At 44.2% G+C, this 22,173-nt stretch overlaps 1 long non-coding RNA gene across 1 annotated transcript in view; it reads left to right on the top strand.

The window, feature by feature from the left end:
- The window catches only part of LOC147758269 (uncharacterized), a 105,967-nt gene that overhangs the window by 82,442 nt on the left and 1,352 nt on the right, over positions 1 to 22,173 (top strand). The gene's annotated exons all lie outside the window — the stretch shown is intronic.

Here is a 22,173-nt window from a genome sequence, read left to right as displayed (position 1 = left end):
AAATTTGACCAGACGCGTTGATGGTCGGCCTGTAAGCGTTCATCATTTTTGAGTAAGCTGTAAAGAGATAACCAGTTAAGGAATTGTACAGACTGGAACAACTAGCGTCCATTTGGCTTCGAAATATACCCTGCTAATTCTTGCGTGCCGCGCTTTCGTGGAAACAACAGAAACCGTTAATTCGCCTTGATAAAAAAGCAATCAGAGGATATTGTGCATGCGTCGCTAACTGTACACCTACCAGTGGCGACGTTAATCGCTTGCCTGCAACTCTTGTCTGCGCTTTTTCGTTCGTTTTAGTTCATCGGTGTGTGCCGGCCGCGGCCTGGCAATGCTCTTTGACGTCTACGCTCGTCCTCCGTTACACACACGGCCGAATGCAACAGACGGCGGCACAATTCAAAGGTAATGCCGCGTTGTACGTGTTTGCCGTGTATGTTATGTATATGTGTTTTGTTTGTGGCGCACCGTTGGCATCATCGGACTGTTGCATTAGTAGTACCGCTGCTCATTCGGGGGGTGCCAAAGCCGCTAATCTGGTGGCTACGAATAAGCGGTGTTACATTGTAAACATCTGGTTTCTCCTGATTCCAATGATCGGGCTGCTGTTACTGTTGTATCCGTGCGACTTTGCTGTGTTCGCTCGCGTCGTGGGGCTTGTTTTGCCAGCGTTGTATCGCAAAAACTGGCCCACCATCGCAGCTTGGGGATTGATCCCGTCGCGCCGCTGTCGGCCACTGTCGTTGCCGTAGCCTTGTTTGCCATCAACCGACTGTAGCGGCAACGGCAGCCCTGTGATACTGCGTTTGATTCGAGCCCGTCCGCAACCGGAACGTTTCGCTGTTCTAGTAGCTGGATCGACATCGATATAGAAGGGGGGCGATGGTGGTTGAGTGTGAAGCTGTTGCTGCCGATCTACGCCATGATACGCTATGATATGGCCTGCGCGGCAGCTACTCTTGCAGTTGCTAACCAATGCCACTGGCGGCATTTAAGGCTCGCCAACAGCGGCAGACCCCTACGGGAAGTGAACCGGGACGAACGCCATGGCCACGAACTACGGTTACGCATTACGACGACAGTAGCTAGATGAGACACCATTGACAGGATCTGGTTATATTTCACTCCTCGGTAATAAGACAGATACGAGTGCGGACGCAGGTGCAGGCGTAGGTCCGAGTAGGCGGAACAACGTTGGCTTCGTCAATCCTAGTTTAATTCAATAGCGCTCTATTTGTAGTAGTTTTCAGTGCATTGATGTGATTGCTGCTGCTGCATGAGCAAATGCGTCGACCACGACTGATCGAGAGACCAGGCGATTCATAGAAAAATGAATAACGGTTACATTGCCGTTTCGTGTGATGTAGCGTATTGTGCTGTTCTAGCTTCGGCAGTGCGAAAGGTTGGAGGCGGCAGCGGTAACCGGGACGCTGGAGGTTGTTGAGTTATTCGGCCAAGTGTCGTAATGCCGCTAACTTGTCGCGATCGCTCTGTAAGAGAACGAAGATGACGTAAAGCAACAAAAAGACCAGAAGAAACAATATACAAAAATAAGCATCTAATGTATATGGGCGTGCGGGTCATTTGGGGCTATCCTGCTTGATTGTATCGATAATGGAGAAGACGAATGATCAGACAGTGGCTTCACACCATCCCTGTAAAGGGCTACAGCAGAAGCTGTGAACACGACAGCTATGTCAGCTGCACGGGAAGACCGTGCTAATTGCTGGGGGCAATACCGACATGGGCTTTTATACGATACACGCCCTGCTGCTGTAGGCTGGCCGGGTGGTATTCGGCTGTTGATATGAAAAACGCGCCTCACAAGTGGTCACCTGTCCAAAGGAGCTGCTTTCGGAAGCGTGGGTTGGCTTCGAGCTGATAGACTTGTCGTCGCTGAGATCCATGCTGGACTGAGGAACACCTTGGTATGTTGTTCCTCAATGCGAGATGCATGGCACTCGGTAACCGGCAACAAACTCGTGAAGGCTCGCTTCTAGCTCGGTCATTTCTATCTGGTCTATCAGCTTCAGCCTCTTTCGGAAAAGTTAGCTTCAAACCGCTCTGTCATAACGTCTTCGATTGATCAGACGGGCGCGGCAGTGCTCGAGGGCCCACAAGCCGAAAACAACTACGAGAACAGAGTCAACAATGGTACTATTCAGCAGTGACTTCTACGGCCCAAACACAGGGATCCATGTGCGCGGCGTAAATACGACGCAAGGTCTCCTTCTCCAACTTCTTACCAAATCACAACAATCTTTCACGAAACGCTACACCCAACAGGCGTTTCATTGTATTAAAGAGCGAGGCTGAAACGTAAGCATTAACTACGAAGAAGCTAAACGCTCTCATAGTCGGTCCTGCCGTAGCTGCTACCTTTTCTGTCAGTAAAACGAGACAAACCAGCCTGTTGTGGTTGGCCAGCGCAAGGCGAGGGAAGAGACGCCGGCCGTCAGGTCATCGATGAGAAAACCTGCGGTTAGGTACTGCCAAAAAAAAGATCTTCACCATTTGTATAACGTATATTCAATTCGATGAAACGTAAGAACAAGATCGCAGCGAGGCGATCCAGCAGATGAATCAAAATGGCCATAATGAATTAAGAATATTAGGCGATAAAAAAGTGATGTTTTAAGCTAGTCTGTATGTGATGATACAAACAAAGCGCAGAAAATGGGCATTATAGTAATAACAGTTTCTTGCTGAAACAGTAATATTTTTGTCGCTAAAAAACAACAAAAGACATTACTGCTAATTAGATGCGAAAAAAATCCTTGCAGCAGATAGAACCGGAATAAATTTAATCGAACTAACGGTTTTTCCAAGCGTAGCTGGGAGCCAGCGTCGATATGGATGCATTGCCCATACTGTGTTTGCGTGAGCTGCAGAACTGGTCGTTTATAACGAAGCCGCTCGCAGAAGGCCACTGTAAACATTATCACATTAGCAATATCATTTAATATTTTTTCCGCGCTTTTTTCTATGCATGGCTCTCTCGACACACAAGCATTGAAAAAGGAAAAAATTTAAACTATTAAAGTTATTACTTTAATAGTTTTGATTAATTGATTTAAACATCAGTATCACCTTCCAGCTGGCATATACGGTTTTTAACCCACGGTTAGTTCGTTACCTCTACGTTGTGTATATTGATCTGCGCCAGATCTGAATCGTCAAGTATTACGACGGAAGTCATCCGGGAAGGGGTTCATGGTCTAGCTTAGCTCACCCCAGTCTAACGCTGGAACTCGCAGAAAGGCACGCTTACAATGTGGCGTGTCAGCCCCGACGCAAGGTACTTTCCATCAATTGTTGACTATCCGGTCTCTTGTATCAGTAGGAAAATATGGGCCTACGATATTCGTGCTTCTCGTGGATGGATACAACACGTGTATTGCACCTCTCGTTTGTTGCGATCGTCACGACGGTTATTGCCAAATGAAGAGGAATAACAAAGCCATAAAGTAGCTTTAATCAAAAGCCCTTCTATTTAGCGTGAATCAAGCCCAGCGAATCGCGCCGACGCGATATATAGAGCGCGCTGCCGACTAGTCTATCCCGCTAGGTGAAAAATGGATCGTTTAATTAAATCGGTAAATCGAGGAGGGTTCAACATCAGTAACAGCAGCAGCTGACAAATGGGCGTTTGATAAATAGGACAACTATGAGCGAAGACTATAGGAACGCATCGTAGAGTCGTTCTGCCCACATCCTGTATGCCATGCTTATGTAGTCAGTTATCTAGAATTATCAAATACATGACAAAGCTATCTTGACAAACGTTTGCATGATCTACCTGTTCTGTGGCGCACAGGAAAGTACTACCGGCCGTGAACATTTCCCAACATCGAACCAACCCACGAACCCTTTTTGGCAACAGGACAAACTGATGCAGGATATGTTACCGTACACCTTAAAATGCACACAATTGAAAAATGCACAAACAGTTATCCACGATTCCTTTCTGGTCGATTTCGCAGCTGGCGAGTGTACAGCTACAGCAGGATGTGCTGTCTTACGCTAAACTTCTACGTCGCCCAACCAAAAAAAAAGGATAACTCTAAACTGTTTGCCTCGTGCGTTAGCGTTTATTCATCGCTAGCTAGGGTCACTGGTACTCAGGACCAGTACGTAGGGCAGCGTGTTATCCGGCGAAAGGCACCGAGACCTCCTCAATCTGTCTTGCATTTCCGCCTGACGTCCAGGACACGAACGGATAATATTTTGTTGACTACAGATCAATTGCGCCACCCATGGACACAGTCATGTTAAAGCAAATCAAACGAGCGTAGAATAGCCATTTTTTTTTTCTGTTTTTATCCGTTACGCAAATTAATTAAGAAATTAGTGCACAAAACCTGAACAAACACAACCAGAACTGCTAAAAATTGTACATGATTGTCCCGGTGTGTTTTTCATACAAAGAAAATACTTTTTTAGCAAATATTTTCATCGTTGCTTTGTGAGCGCAGAAAATAAGTCAGAAACTACGGTACTTCAGATAGGTTATGTTAATGAAAGAAAAGTTTTTTAGATGTTTTCATGCTCGGACAGAACGTCCTAAGACTCATATACGGGAGATCAGGACAACCAGCGGTATCACACAGGCCGCCTGTAACGCGCGATTACACTAAGCCTACAGTCAATATAGAGATATGTGTTCCTTTGCGTAAACTGTTTAGTGATCGTTGCATCGTACCCCCCGTGTTATTTGTCATGATCCGTACGCACAGAACTATATAATATAATCGCTTAATTCTACATGCACTTACTATCAATACTGCCCACCTAAAAACAGTATCGACACTAGTATAGTGTGGGCCATCCTCATTTCTTATATAATATAATCAACTATATTGGCAATCTTAAAATGGGAACGGCATAGCGCAGTTTACAAATAAACCCACCAACAATACAGGACGCTAGCTGAGCGAAAAAGAGCCAAATATGTCCAGTAGATCTCTGCCAATCTAAACCCAGCCAGTCTTATTAACCTAAACCTGTAGCTCTTAAAAGTTTAGAGTTAACAATTTTCTTGTAGTTTGTAGATGCAGAGAAAGCTATCAGCGTCGATGCAGAAATATTTTCAGTGAATTTTCTCTTTGTTCACATTCAATATATCTAATCTCGATTGAAATGCGTAGTTATAGAGCGTTTCGTATATAATTCGTATGCTACATCGTAAACGTTATTGGTTACAGATTAACGTTTTACCTACGTATACATGGATTTATCGGAGACAATAAAAGATACGCTCTGTATACGGGCTTTGCGATAAACGTAGCCCCTCCGATCCGACTTTCATAGAGCCGTCAGACATTGCGTCTCCAGTAACCACTGTCTACCTCCGAGATTTAATAAAATTTTGTATCATTTTGCTTAGAAACACGCCTGCGTATCGGTATGTCATGCATTGATGCTCTCAACCGTACACAGAGTGTTCCGTACGCATTGCTTTACATTCAGGGTACGAGCAATTGAAAATAACCCTCCCTAAACCTAACAAGATTAACTTTTAAACAAAACATGTCATGGAACGCGTGAGAATACAGCAGAAGTACAAATACGGTATCGCATAGAGTTTGAGGCGGATCCACTTGTGCGACTTTTAACCAATTGTATAGACAAAGTAAGTTCGGAATGGATAGGATGTTAAAGAAATCCAAAGCGTTGTTGCAGACCAGAACGGTAATACTTTTAAGCATCTACGGTAGGGAGTGAAACTGCTGTTATATATTTTGTGTCGACACTTTTGCAACTCAGATCATACTTATATATAGATAAAAAAAAAAAAAAAACTGAACTTATTATTATTGTTATTATTCGGACTGTGCCTTTATGTTTATACACATGTAAACAATGGTCGTGCATTTTCATATTAACTAGTATGATGCTACATAGCAACTTTTGTTCTAGAACTTCTATTGTTAGAATTTCTTTCACAGAGCATATACGAACCCACAACAAAAGCTAATTATGTAGAATGATTTGGCTTATTTTAAACGTTGATACTACTTTCGTAGTAGCAATAGCAAAAGTAGTCGAAGAATCTATGGAAATCTGAACAAACGAATTGTTGCACAGCAACAGGACACTAGGAGACACCTTTACTTGCACAGAGGAGAGTGTGTAGCGCAGGAAAAAAAAAGCATTTTCTCACTGTGTATATTAGCAAAGTCCCCGGATTGGTTGACTCAGCAAACGAACGTTTTCGGCTCCTCTCACGCACCGAACAAGCGCCTCTCAGAAGCACCCCTCAGTACGGCATCAAGGACTTGCACCCACCGTGATTACATGGAACTTCTCTAACTGACCTACAAAATTTGATTGCACCATTACACCATGGTAGCATTTGTTCGTAATTACTATAGCGGTCTATTCAAAACGACGCGTGGTTCTCCATTCGCTGTTGATTATCTAATTATCAGTAGAAAGAGAAGATGTCCATCTTTATCTATCTCTATGTAATTCAATTCAATTGAAAACCGAAGAAGATCGTTTCTCTTGTGCCTGTAAATGTTTTGGGAAGAGTCGTGAAATTTCAATTATTCGGATAGTAGTTGGAAGGGAGGCCATTTTTTAGCCAACTAAAAGGTGGCTAAAATTTCTAATACCATACAAACGCCCAAACTAAAATAGCCTCCCTGTATTCTAATGTTCCACCCTAGAGCATTCGATTAAGCTTGTAAGGTAAGCAAAAGTGGACGAAGATTTCTCAAATGTAAAAATACCTAAATATGATAACTCAGTATTTTAGACGCCTATTGCTGATAGTGTAAAAGTCATATTTACAGTGAAGCCATCCGCTCCATTGTAGTCAATGCCACTTGGAATATTCAGCTTCGCAATTCCAATGATCTGTTCTACAGTTTAGGTAAAGTATCTTAAATAGAGGCCCACTTCTTCACGGTCGGCCCGAACACAAATTCGTTTGCAGAAGCTCTTCGGTTAAAACTAAGCAATTAGTAATAAGAAAGGCCAGAAAACTGACCGATCCAATATTTTAAATATTAACGTTCGCTTGAGCGAGTTACTGTTCATTGCAATACAAAGGGTTCCTTAATGATGCAGAATTTAACTTGACTTCTCAACAGCAATGGCAAACTCCGTAATTTTAAGGCTTAAAACTAGCCTCCATTTACTTCTCCACACCAACGAACCCCTATATTGTGTGCCCTGTTTTTCCAACAGCATCCACCTCCAGCAACCTTCGCTTTCCAGTTTCTGTCTGCCTTTCCGCGTGTGCCCGTTAGCCCCCACCGCGTCTCAGTTCTTGAGCCCATCTTTATATACCACACCACACCAGTTCCACAGTGGCCGGTTTGACAACCCACAGGTCGCCACTTGTCCTGTCGACGATAGGCTGTCTGCTGCTGCCGGCAGGACGGCGGAACCGATGTCCAGTGGCCAAAGCGACTCACAGCTGTTTGCAGCTGTCCTGCTTGCGCCGTCGCAGTTATTATCCGGGCCGGTAGCGGCCTGCAGCTCGTAGCTGTTAAACTTATCTGCCGGCCGCACGGCTGTCGTAAAGTCGATGGTGTTGCCCCCACAAGCAGCTGTCGACGTTAGCTTCAACGACACTGCGGCACGAATCAACCCAACATAAGGGCTCAACGACTGTGGAACGAGTGGGAGAAATGTGTCGGGGAGAGGTTTTGCGTTGAGAGAGAAAGAAACATGGACCATTGCTGAAGCAAAGAGGCGAGAAGCAACTAGAGCTTGTTAGTAAGGGGGCCGCCGGTTCGAGATAGCCGGCCCACCCTAGTGTTCTGCTGGCCTTGGCTAACGGCAACCAGATACGGTCTCTGGTTTTGTCTGTTCGCCTTTTGCCCGTCCTGACTATACTGTTTGCGCTACTTGGTACTGGCCGGGTTCTGCAGAGTGTCGATGGGCCAACGGGTGCGCAGGCAGAGGCAAAGGCGCTAAGAGACTTTTGGTAGGGCTACGGGCTGGAGTCGGTTGGTTGAAATCGCCCCGCGCTCATTGCTCCCCGTAGCCGGTTCAGCTCAAAAATGATAGCCCCGCGAACGCTCAGTCAGGCTTGCGCTACCGTAGGCGCTATAGAGACGCAAGAGGAGATAACAAGCGATGCCAGAGGCCAAGACGGAAAAAGGAGAGGAAACGAGGACCGCGACGGGAATCGGCAAAACCAAGCGAATAGCTCTGCGCAACAAACAACATGCAGTCGCAATCAACGTCCTCCACGCCCACCCACTCGAGTAAGGAAACAGTGGAAAGCTATATGGGTAAGCCTACGAAACTCGGGCCTGCTCTGAGAACTGTTCTTTCCAGTTTTCTTTGCGGAATATTGAGTCTGAAGCACTAGGGTAACGCGGAAAAGATTAAAGCGGAAGAAAAGAGACGTAAACACGAGAAAAATCGCACCGATGCTTAGGATAGGCAAGACCTGGAATAGTATACATTACAAATGTACGTAACATACGCGTAAATCCGACATGACGCGTTTTTGATTCAATTAGCCGGTAAAAATTAAAAGTTCGACTTGGTCGCCATAATCTCGTCTATATATATACATGTATGCAAAGATCACGGGGTCCAAGTTTGGGGTATTTAGCTCCCGTCTCAAAAGCAGTAAACTCAACAATGTTACTTTGTTAGGACATAAGCTTCCAATGTGTGCATGCGACTTTACTCGCCGGTAGTACTAAAAAGAAAGCATTGCGTGGGGTCGTAATGCCAGTTCGAGAACAGGCTCAGGAACAATTTCACGCTTCGATACCCGTCCTGCCTCCCGTCCTGTCGACATATAATGGGGTACCATAGGGTTTTTTTCGCACAACCCTCCAATTCTTACGTCACAACAATGCACATAGAACAGCCTCGCAATATTCCTTCCGTTCGTGACGTTCTTATCCCCCCCCCCCCCCACACACACACACACACAAACAACCTGTCAGTGTGTCTTCGTTCGAATATACCCTCAATCTACCATTTTTTATATATACAATGAGTAGAGGCGGCGATTAACTCTGCCGAAAACGGCAGATAACGCAGACTGCGAGTAAATAAAACTAAGAGACATACAGAACAGGCATGAAATGCTCTTGCATGAAAAACGCTAAAGCCTATTTTACTCACGCTGTATATCAACTATTTTTAGTAGGGGGTATTTTATGCACCTCACGAAGATGGCAATACTCCACTGAATCGCCATGCAATTGTTACTTGATAAAATGAACGTGTAGCTTGTCTGGAACGCCCTAGGCACAACTATCAAAGTTGTGTTTAATAGAAACCTAATTACTTTCTGTGCCTATGTAAGCATGCATCGTCTCTCTCATGTATGATAGGCTTAATTCCAGATCGAAGCGAAGACAGACGCACAGTTTTTGCGACTTATTTTTCCCATCGAGACTTTCGTCTAGGCTACCATAAGGTTCTAACGCGCAGCGTCTCTGCACCAACACATGCGAAGCACCCGTCCGCTCGGTCCTAAATTCCTTTATGTCAACAACTATTTTAGGCGCTGCAACTAAAGATTTTCCCATGACATTGTGTATTCTTTCATTACCTTTTGTTATAACATGGGTATTGGTCCCAGTCTTAAGCAAACCGATGGGACTGTCAGGCGTAGGCGACGATATAAGGAAGACGAGTTGCTCAGTGCCTTGTGTACTTGTCAATTTTATGTTGGCTCCTTATGGCCTCTCGTGCTGCGGATTCTGTTGTGGTTTGCCAAAGAATCTTAGCACGACGGTATTAGCTTACCCACATGCAGTTCAGTTCTGCCCCGCACGCTGACGTTTAGTATATGTCGAGGTCGGAATACACCAGAGACTGTAGGCAGACGGAATAGAGACAGAAGCAGACAAGACGCAGAACCGTGTGAGTTTTGCTTATGAACGTTACCAACTAGCGCCATATAAAACCCATATATCATCGATTACTACGTGACAGCCATAATTTCGTAATAGTCAAAAAGGAAATAAAGCAAAGGCATCCTAAAATCGTAGTCAGCAATAAACTGGTCGATCTGAATATTTCGTCTATGTCGGCCACCAATGCTCATCGATTTACAGCTATGGACTAGACATCTGAGTGTATTAGGGCTTCGAAAAAGGCGGTGTATGCGCATCCAATAGGCAGGCACTATCGGAAACGTGGATCGGGGTCTGTCAATATAGTGTTAGGGTTCCAAAGCTTAAGAGTTACCGCACTGATACTGGTTCATAGCATAAATTGTGCTAAGGCAAATAGTAGCCGAACTCTCAGTCGGAAAAAAGAAGGTAAAGGTAGGCAAGCCACAAGCATGGCCAAGAATCACAGAGCAGACGAGCTTTCAGCGCGATCATTACGAACAATAATATAAACCGGTTTGTGTCACATTTGCGTGCATCACCGCGGTGTCCTTGACAAGAAGGGGAACTGCCAAAAGATGTCCTATCGGCCATACCTAGCCGAGTATAGCTCTATTTAACCGAATCATCCAAACAGAACTACTATTTAGACGTAGAGAAACATGGAAAAAATAAATGTCTTTTGGTAGGCTAAATGAAAAAAAGGTGTACAATTGAAGACTACCGGTTATTGTAAAAGAAATGTGAATATTGACCTGTGATGGTCATCTGCTCCTCTAGGCGACCTTCTTATACCACTTTTGAATGCGTTTCTTCAAAATAAATATCAGTTTGAGTTTAGAACGAATTTCAAAACGAAGAGATGAACTCATCGTGCTATTTTCGCATTAAGGCTATCAAAGATAGGATTCATCAAGGCTCACGTGTCCTCTACGGTTCATCTGTTTTGTCTATTCAATGTGTACCAAAAAATACTTAGCCAAATTATTATAATTTTGTGTCGTGACCTAGTAGATATGAGTGATTGCCTTTGACGACAGTTCGCATTCTATCGAACCATTGTCAATAAAACAATATCACTTTGATGGGGGTATAAATATCGTCAGATTAAAACCTGAAGCAATATTCTTTGATAATGTTTTCGAACAAAGCTCAGACTTGTAACTAGGTGCTCACCTGCGTCTTCGGACAGACACCTCACTGCCTCCTGACGCATTAAAGTTTTCACCGTTCAAGATAAGGATAAAATAATTGCTATTCAAATAACATTATTATTGAGTTTTTCGTCTTCTCAGACAATGCACTAATCATTACAGATCAAAAGTGCGTCAATCCGAATGATAACTACGGTACATTGATTTTGCCAAAATAGCCGGCATACGAAACATTATCGGCTAGGAAACTTTAGGATGTTTTCCGCTAGGCAAATCGTCAGCTTTTCAGTAATAATTACTACATACAGCCTCTGTCATACGTCGAGATCAGCGATCTCAATGCAGTAGATGGTGACAAGCGTAAATACCAAGAGTATCTGCCTATCGTCAGTTTCCATTTGCTGTCGCTATTTCATGTCCTCTCGTTTACAAATGCTATAATAGGCAAAGTGACGCGTGTGGCATGCGCGCACTTAATCGAAAATGATCTCTACTTCAAGTCGCTCACACCTCATTATTAACGCGACGCAACGATGTGGTGCGAACGAATGTTTTAGGTAACACGAGATGTCGTTTCGGACATTGCGAGGCCACAGATAGATGACGCTGTTAGCCGAATGCTCGGCTAACAGCGTCATCTATCTGGCCGGTACGAAATCAGGACGTGTGATGCGATCTGACGTTCGGTCCTGCCCCGGTTCGTACAGCCGGTTACAGAATATGACAGTACAACAGTGTGCAAGTAGCGCTTGCGGAACTTGCCTTGCAGGTTCAAGTTCGGGTATAACGAAGGCAGGCCCACGTTGTTTTTCGTTTGTAATGCTATCATACTTATTTACTACTCGACGATGCCAATGCTTTGCTTCGACGTTTACGAGATACATTCGAAGCTTTGACAGCGGCAGGCTGCCATAGCAGAGTACACCATTAGGGCATAGGAGACGACAGGCCAAGCGCTATAAGAAATAGGCCCACTCACACAGATGAATGTGTGACGATAAGAAAGCTGTCGAAAGATAAATGGCCCACAGCTGCAAATCACTGCGGATGTCGACTGACAACCAACTGCGAAAGGTTGACCACCTACCTGGGTGAATAACACGAACTCGTGTGTTTTTTTGTAACCTGGCCGGTTTTTAAAGTGTTCAACGGACTTCATAGCGACGACTTTCGAAATGAAGCAAAGCTACCGATGAAGCTACTAGCAGCCCCTTAGGTAATCCGTTTTGTCGAAAATGCCATGTCGATGGAGAAGGACATGCGGGAATGCCGTGCATTTCTTGCTGAATATGACTAATATGAATATAACTGGGTCAAAATAATTTGTGAGTTATATCTTTGCGCGACGGCCTGGCAACACCGAGGGGGTGACACCTTAACAATGCTAGGCCTTCTACACCCACGGAGAATTCACGGGTTCTGGCTGGAAATCGGGATATGTCTGTACGACAATCTTAATCTGATACTTAGATTATCATCAACGGGTCTATACTTAGAAAAATAATTTTAGTGTTATTTCCTCTAGTAGATCTCTTCTATGTAGTTGACTTTTGTTTTTACAGTTTTGTATCCTTTGGAAAACACCTGGGCAGATTAGAGAAATGCTTATTTTTTATTATCTAAAATTTCATATTCTCTTAGCTACAACAAGATGGCGTCCGTTATATTTTTGTTATAGTCGCAATAAAATTTCGGATTTTAGCATGATACATGTGACAATCTGAATAGCTAGTCATGTAGCAAGCGAAATCCCCGGTTGTTTCTCTAAGATGATTTTGGAGTCTTGCCTATTTATCCTGTAATATCTACTTACGTATCTGCATGCTTTTACCCTATACAAATCTCCTATCTATATATCGCGATGCACAATCGATCCCGAACAGCTATTATTTTGGGTTTATTAGAAAATAAGATTACACGGCATTTCCGTATCGGCAAAGGCTCAATATTTAACAGAATTTCGAATGTTAAAGATACTAAGATCGTGACGAAGCAAGTCTGATATCAGTTAGGTTATATAATATGGCCGTCTAACGATTTGATCAGAAGGCGCCTTACCGCCTAAACACCATCCTAAAAACGTCGCGGATTTTTGAGTTCATCATGGTGCTTCGACATAAAATCACGAGCAAGAAAAAAGTAAAGTGAGCGCTACCAACAAACATGATCGACTAACATGCTCCTAAGACCACATCGCAGACATCATTGAAATGACAGAGGGGTTACGATGATTTCTCGATAGGTGGGCCTTAAGCTTCTTGATATCTGCTCCTTAACCAGTAGAACGGTGTGTTAATTTTACCGATCGATTTGCGGCACAAAGTGCCGAATGTGCCCAATCCGCTTTTCGGTAGCTAGCAGTGATCTTAAAGATCACCGCTATAGGACTGCCCCAGCTCCGATTGTTGCCAATCCGATCCAACAGCGTAACAAGGAATCCCTTCATAAAGCAACAGCAGGTCTTGGAGAACGAGTTGCCGGCACCTTCGACATCGACAATCACACAATAGCCGCACGCAATCACGTCTTCGCAATGAATCTAGCAGCCATCTCTCTCTTTTTAGCGTAGCCATTTTCTCCTGGTGAGAAAGATGCGGAACGAGAGTGTGAAACTGCGTGGGACAATCCTTCAGATTACAGAACCATTCAGACCAACCGCCGCGATCTGAGCCCGCTCACGCAACGCTTGTCGATATCTGTGCATATGCATTTCCAGCAAGGCTATCTTCGTCCTGTACAAGGCGCTAGGTGATCTGCCTATGGGTTTTCTATAGTAAGGAGTGTAGAAGATACAGCTTTGGTTAGTAAAGCTTGCGCTTATACGCTTCTGACGACAATGGGCAACTAAGCGCTAATTGTCGATACTGTACCAAATAGTCCAGTACGATATTAATAGTAATTCGTTAATCCGTCGAAGTTGCTTGATACAATGCCGTTACGGCAGCGCGTGATGAACAGCACCCCCTACACTGGGCCATAAAAACGAACCAATCTTCCGGTCTCTTCTATAATGCCTTTAGCTATTTTACCTCTGCTGGGTTGTTGGGCGCGCAATCTACAATACGAGCGCATATAAATCAGTATGCTTTGATTACGCTAGTGCTGGACAATCCAAATAACGTCGCTCTAGATTGTACCCAATGCTAAAGCCTTATACTTTCCGCTACGGCATCTATCATCATATATCAGTTTTGTTGATAAAGAAAAAACGCATTTACAGGCATCGAAGCTAGAATTGATATTTGAGGCATGTAAGACCTCTTATTGTCTTTTAGCTTGCACATTCGGATTGTCGGAATTGCTCAAGACTAGTTTAAGTCGTTCAAATAATAGCACAGTCATTGAGCATATCGGCTAGGGTCTCTTGCTGTGCTAGCCTTCAAAGGATATCAGAGACCGATCTGCTTAGAATACCAATTAAGGATAGGATTAACCCAAGGCCAAGAGCCGGAGTGTCTCAAGGCCGCCCGCTTTAGACCAGTGACGAATCGCTTAGAACCTTTTCCGTCAAATTCGTGAAAAAAACACTGCTTCTATCTAAGTTATGATTCGAAAAGATTTAGAAATCAGCTTCTATAACATAACGGACGACTATTTCCAAACTTCCACCATATTCAGCTAGTTTCGGTATGGAACGTATGTAAGACGATCGACAAGTGTTAGTCTAGAAGCGTTTATGTATTTCCTGCTATATTGTGTAGGATACCTGTTTTCAGTCGATTTTTTCTTTAGCACTTGAATCTATGAGAGCAGATATAGTATTCCATAACATGGCTCTAATCGAACGGTATTGTCCATTTATTAGATATCTCTTTGAAGTAGACGACTATTCTAACATCAAAGAAAAAGATACTTTTAATATGTTCGGTCTGGGGGATGAAATCGACTTTAAGCAGGAACGAACGCGCCGTTGCCCTGATCAGCGACGCTCGCGACACGGGGCCGTCTTAATGGAAAAGATAAATTCAGCATCGGTGTCCAGTAGAAACAATGTAGAAAATCATTTGATTCGCTCGTTTAACAGCAGTGCAAGATCGCTAGGTCGTCCTCGCTGCTTGATCACACATTTCGTTCCGACAGCCTTGTTAGACAGACAACCTCTTAGATCTGTCCGGCGCCAACGCACGATATGAAGTACACTAGGAATTACTACACACAGTGTTGAAGTCGGATAACCATCGTCTGATCCCTGAGCTGTACTGACGTTGAGCTGATCCCGCCCGCCCCCGTAGTCCGGCCTCGCCATAAACTAACTCGGGCTTAGCAAGCAGCGGATTGAGATATCTGAAATCTCAAAGTGATTTGCAATGCGAGGCTTCTCAAGCGCAACCTGCATAACGACCCGCCAAACGAAAGCCGTGTGGATCACGGTATCAGACATCGCTAGCCTACAAACACGACAACTTTGGCCTACAGATCGACTCCAAAGCAAGGCTTAGCAGAGGATTCGTTCGTGTGTATATTGTGTATACATACGACTTGCAGACAATGAGAAGTGCGGAAAATGTAAAGTTTGCGAAGCAAAGAGACGGGGGGTGGTCGAAACGGGGGTGGTGTCGGTTCGACGCGTTTTTTTTCCGTATTGTCCCCAGAAATAAAGGACTGAAGGAACGAGAGAGAGATGAACTCTCGAGGTGGACGAGTTCACACCAACATGTGAAGGATTAGTCTGGTCCCACCGAGTTGAAATGGATGACAACTACGAATGAGTTCGTCGCATATCGAGCTCTCCCCCGTCGCCGACAAGGCTTGAAGGGCGACCACCCGTGGAGCCAAATAACAAAGTATCTCCGACGAATACATTTTGTCGGTTGCATTTTGCGCTGCGTTTGTTGAAGTATGGCAGTTCGGTGTACATATAGGGGGTGTGCAAGAGCGTATGGTCATTGGAATTCGGCGGCAGCGGTAATTTCATTTCCAGACAAAGTAGATATCCATTACAAAGTATAATTACCTAAAGATTTGTCTCTAGAGCAAGTTTTATCGAATTTTATTCCGTCTGCCAACCGAGAGAAAACATCTGCACAACGCTCTACCTTTAGCAGATGTAGGTGCGCCAATTGAAACTACACATTCGAGGTGCCTTTATAAACATAAAACAAAAAAAAAACAACTGTATAGTACGATATGCTTCTTCACTTCCCGAATCAGGATCCCGACGTGGACAACTTTGAACCATGGTTGACGAAAAATGTGTAACCTCTATGCAGACATTTGATAACAATTCTGCCCCAGCTAACCCCAGTCTACCACGTCTACATTCAAATATTTTCAGAGATCACCCCGGCCCGCCTGTGGCATATCTAGCATGTGTGTCTTTATGCTGTCAGGAAGCCCCCTCATGTGTTATCTTATTCTCTTCATGATGCCCCTTGAAATCCCCATCTGCATCAAGCCGACTTCTGACAGCTCAGCAACGCCTGAACTCTGATTCCCAGATCCCTTATATCCTTTTTTCTAAACGAAGGCTCAGTAAAGCTGCTCGCTCAACATGAAACTTTGAAATCTATTTCTTCCAGACCAAAGTTCTCCGTTTTGAGGGCTCGATTTTTGTGAGGCAGACAACTTTATTTGATGCTATAAGTTCTTCATAAGGTTATGGCGTATTTCTAATCAGTATCTGATACAGAGGGATCCGTAATTGCCGCATTCCGGTAAAGACATATAATCGAAGCAGGACATTATAACAGCCTGCTATGCAACAAATGTGGTATGACCAATACAAAAACCTTCACAGCGACCTGCTTTCGTCCGCTGTAAGCTAGATAAAGATAAAACAGATAGACATGTTTCGCGGCACTCAGTTAAGCCTTTGTAAATAAATAAAATTATGATCCCTTTGGAAAAACTTATTGTTCTCATTAAATATACGCAAAAATCGACTTTTAGGCAGTTGTTGATCACCTCATGTAGATTGTAAAGGACCGTACTGTGATAGTGGAAAAGTGGAGACTATAGAATAATAAAAAAAAAACTGTTCGGAAAAACCTTCGGAAGAGAGGTGTGTAAATCTTAAGTTTTTAAGTACAAAGAAAAGAGAACTTTTAAATACTTTGTTGTATTGAATATGCCCATAGATATTGACCATTACGTAAGCTAGAGATGTTCCTTAAGAGAACTTTAAATTTTCTTGTTATATGAATTAATGAAACGTTTCTTTTATAATTAAATCTTACACTGACATAGTCTTGTACTAGGCAAATGTTTACATACGGTGGCCCATTAGATTCGAAATGAAGAATATCAGAGGGATGGCTAACAGCCTTCTCGCACGCCGTCGTTTGTTGTTCAGCTTGCTTCCATCTTTTAGTTATGCTGTGCTTGCCTCAAAGTCGGTAGCGGCAAGAAAACCAAAGCAGAGCATTATCCCTCTGCACACTGTCAGCCGTAGTAATTGTCAACATCAGCTCTTGCAAAAGGTGTTTCCCCTTTGCTAAGTTTATGTGAACACATTCGCCCTTTGAGTGAGTGACTCCCGTGCGCTAGCCTCCTGAGTTACCCCAATCCACGCCGAACGACTGTATATACGTTACCTATTTTGTTTACGCGTTGACAAACGCTGCATAATCACGATGTCTCTCCATATCTCGTAATATTTTTTCTTCTGGAGCGACGATAGCGCCGCTGCCGTGATGAGTTGTCTCCGCCATCTAATATCCCCTCGTACGATATACGTGATTTCTCTAGTTCCTCACGCTGCGATAGTTACAAGATTCGATATAGATAAAACAGACGCTGCTTGATCCCCAATAGACACAAATAGGCCCTTCCTGTACGCCCGAATATCCTCTAGTGCGTAGCCCACCAGACGGCTTTTTTACGGAGCAGCTATCCAAACAAGAAGGTACTGCGAAACTGTTGTTGCATGGTGGCAGTCGTGCCTAGCCCGACGGCCTAACCCGACCCAGCCGCTCTGGGATGAGAAATCAACGAGACAAGCGTGAACAAAGGTGAGGAGAGGAACGACCGCCGAAATGGAGGGAAATAAATTCTCTTCCTCGTAAAATCGTAAAGTTGCCGCTGCTGCTGCTGCTCGGTATCGGTATTCAGCGTCGGCACCAGCAGCGGCAACAACAACAACCACAACCTGGACGGGATGGGAAGACCCTGTTCTGTTTCTACCTCGTGCCCCCCTACAGGGATCGCCACGACGGTAGCGCGGAGATAGGGCAGTTGTGGCAGCAGCGGCAACGGTGGAGTCTCTCGAGAGAGCCAGTCTACAACGCCATATCGAGCTCGTCTTTAGCGGAGCGCATAGACGCGAACAACATTCGAAGGATTTGTGGCGCTCGTAAAACAGCATTTACCAAACCAGCTAGCTAGCTGGCTGGCTGGCTGGACGGCTAGGCGCTGTTAACGGATGCACAAAAAACAGGCAGCGAAGGGTAGGAAAAAGAAGGGCAACGAGGGCGAGGTGAAATAGGAGAAAGGTTGAGAAATGGGATGGCAGGGCGGTGTAAATAGCGGAGCGACGGAACGGAAAGCGCAGCAATCCTAAAGTAAAATCATGAGGCGTCGGCGAAGACACAGAGACAATGCTGTTATTGTTTCGGTGCTTAAACAAGTGATGAGAAATTGACGACCGCTAAACGTTAACGACGAAGAGAAATAATTGTAGCGGAAAGGGGACTCGCGAATCCCTGGAGACGACAAATTTAAGACAGACCATGAAGATTTGTGATAGTAAATCAGAGATTGGGCAGAGGTACAATGTGCTTATTGGTGCTTAATTATTGGTGAAGATGAAGAATAGTGCTGATCGATATTAAGGGTCGTGGTATAAAGTGATCATAGGGTGACATTTAGTAGTAAAAGTTCATTGTCGATTTACAATCACAGATAGTTATGATTACAGAATGACAATAGCTAACCAAGACGCTCAAATACTGAGGAATTGTGAAAATGTTTAGAAATAGATAATATTAGAATACATTGATTAGAATCGATATATTTTGCTACGTATTGTCCTGTGGCCATGATCCTTTGACATGGCCATTGATTAAGGGACGCAAGGAACGCATCTGCTTTCATTTACAGTATCATCTAAATAGGAGAGCTCTGTTTTTTGTTAGGTCGCTTGTCTCTGCCTTTCCCGGATTGAAATCTGTTCCATATACAATTTCCTCTTTTCTACATTCGTCAGTCGCTCTGCTTAACGGTCTACTTCGTGCAGAGCGCAGACTTAACAATGTTTCCCTATACCTGTGCAGAAATCTATCCGAAATGAAAGAAGAAGAAGTAGCCGCGATTGGCTACATATTTACTGCGGATGTCGACTTTATTGCCGCGGCCATAGCTGCAATACTCCGTACGGCCGTGCAGAACCTCCATGTGTATGTAGTATTAATGTGCCTTCGCTCTGCGCAGGCGCCCGACTACCCCTACACTGTTATATCACTGCCGAGTGCATTGCGCAGCAGCAGCACCAAACACAATCGTAATACGATCTTATTTCATCAAAATCATCATCAGCGCTTTCTCGTTCATACACGATGATGATCTCTAGTTGTGTATTAGTTCTGGGGGGGGGGGGGGGTATGCTGCCTGAAACGCCCCTCACGTCAAACACGGCTTGACCATTTATCATTGCCTGATGTCTTTCGCCATTACTGCTTCATTCACACTCTATGAGCGTGTATGTCTAAAACAATATCATTTTCGAGCTGTTTTCTCGAAAAATTCTCAGCGTCTCGCCCCTTATCGTTGGCTCAATGAATCTCTCGTTTTTTTCCGTAATCGACTTTTTACCATGGTCCACTCCGTTCTCAAATTCTTTTTAGAGGCCATATCATACGCCTCTATTCGGCCGCAATAGCAGCCACAAGTATTGTGGCTGCTGCTATAACTACCACTACTATTACGACGAGCACAAGTAGCAGAGAGCTAGGCAGGCCGGTAGCGAGCTAGGCCGAGTGCCTATCGCCGCAGTCGCAGTAGACCTCCCTCAGCCATAGCCCTCTCGCTCTGCTCGTAGAAGCTATAAAACGGACGCTTTAATCAAAATTTATGTGTTATTGGAGGGTCGCGCCGGGCTGATTCGAAGCGGCGAGTATCCACACCCCAATTGCTATCCTTCTGCTACCAGCAGCAATGTCCAGAAATCTGTCCATTCCCCTTCCCCCGAAAGCTGTGTCCGGTGCCAGCTCCATCGCTATGGCCGGAATCGAGCTCGTGAGTCGCTGGGCGCCTTGATGAGAGGCTTGCGAAGCAAACTCGTCCCTCTCTCTTTGAGTCCTATCCAGTGTCTACGAGTGGCGCCGTCGCGGGTCTACGAGTATGAATAAGGGACTACACATATTTAGAAGAACTATACACGTCTGGATGTATAAAGCTTTACCAGACGGAACGGAACCCCAAAGCGACGCCTGTTTGTGGCGGATACACTATATAACGTGTGCTTAAATCTCCAAATAGCCCGATGAACACCGACTAGAAGGAGGTTGTCGAGGCGACCGCGGAAATACAAACGTAACGATGAAGACAAATAGGCAGGAGGGAGAAGGGTGTTTAGGGGAATGAGCCGCCAAATCAGACATCAGAGTTATCTTTGCAGCTACAAAAATCATTAACTCGTTATGATTTGGTGATCGGTCCGCCAAAGGTGGCAGTAACTTACGATCAGTGCCATGGTATAGTTGGTAATGCGATTACTATGTTTCTCGGGAGCAGGACACATATTACCTACGAAAACCTACCGAAATTATGTCAGTTATGAACGAACAGATCGTTGTACAAGAAATTATGTTAGTAGAAAACAGAAGTGACGCATTAAAATCATATCTACAACCTTTATTATTACCTTACCTTTATAGATCTAGCGTTGGTTAGCCGAGCATAATGCTAGCTTAGTTAAGCTATTTAATGAGCTCCAGATTTAATACTTCCGAACTACTAGCTATATCGGTTTACCCGTTTCTTCCATCCTAACGATCGAAATATAACAATGTAGGTGTAGCCTCGGTAAGGCGTCTCCCCCTTGGCGTCCTGAAAGAAGGACGATACTATTATGATTAGGCAGAAATGTATATGGTGTTGTCTCCTTTAGATGGTGTGGGCATTAAATCATGCTCGAATCATTTCTTGCACCTACTATTGGATTCACACCAAGCCAGTACCCGAGTGGCTAAAGAAATGAACTAAGGTTTTCTTGTTGACTCTTGCCAAAACCGGCCGTTCCCTCTAAACTAGCTTCTACTACTATGGGTATTCTTTTTATGACAAAAAAAAAGGGCGGAGGATGTACGTTTAGAGCTTGGCCATTGGCTTGACAGTTCTAACTAGCCTCAAGCGTGGTTAAATAGCGCAGGTGGAACCAGCAATAGCATAGGCCATTTGTCTTGTGGGAGAAGACGTCTAAAAGACATGTGGTCGGTAACATTTAATGCCTTTTGCTGGCTTACACTACTCAGATCAGCATGAAAACGGCTTGTTACTAAAATTATTCCATTCTCTTCCTATTTGACCTTTTTTTCAGAGGATTCGTCGTTAAAAGATAAAGATAATTTTAGTCCTAAGCCTAGAAAGAACGTAACGATATCACAGAAGGCTCGAAGTCGGGCCTTGCGAAGGATGAAAAGGCGGAAGTCTTTACCAGCATCTAACTCGACTCGCTATTTCCTTTAATTTTTAACTCATAACTGACAATCAATTGCCCCAAGAATGAAGCAAAAAGTGTCCATTATTCAGGTAGATGAAACTGTCCTAGACCGGGTAGCCTCCATTTTCCTCTCAAGATCCAGAATCTACATTAATATATCTTTTAAATACGATACGGAAAGGAAAGAGCAGACGGATGTATGGTATACTCTCAAGAAAGCAAGGGCTCTCAGATCGTTGTCGGTATTCAACATTGCAGAGTATTAGAGGATCAGAAGGCTTGTTTTTCCTTTCCATGCCACGCTGAACAGCTTGTGAGTGGTCACAAATGCGGTGACATTGCCACTGTTGGCAGGATTCTATCGACTAGTCTTGCCGGTATTATTTTATTTGCTGTTCGCAGGAGCGAGCCTAAAAGGATAATAAAAATCTTATGGCTATAATAGCGATCAACTGAGTAAAAGCATACAGATACGTTAATATATAGAAAGGGCCCCATTAGAAGCAATATACGTCTCGGCGCGCGGATGAGTCGTGATACGAGCCATATCAAGACGAAAAATGTTTATGTTGCATTGAGCCAATACGGTGACCGCAATTTT

The sequence above is a fragment of the Varroa destructor genome, unplaced genomic scaffold (genome assembly GCF_002443255.2).
Source record: "Varroa destructor unplaced genomic scaffold, Vdes_3.0 BEIS01000001.1, whole genome shotgun sequence".
Classification (NCBI taxonomy): domain Eukaryota; kingdom Metazoa; phylum Arthropoda; class Arachnida; order Mesostigmata; family Varroidae; genus Varroa; species Varroa destructor.
Note: the sequence above shows the minus strand (reverse complement) of the source record. Positions and strands in the feature narration are given on the sequence as shown.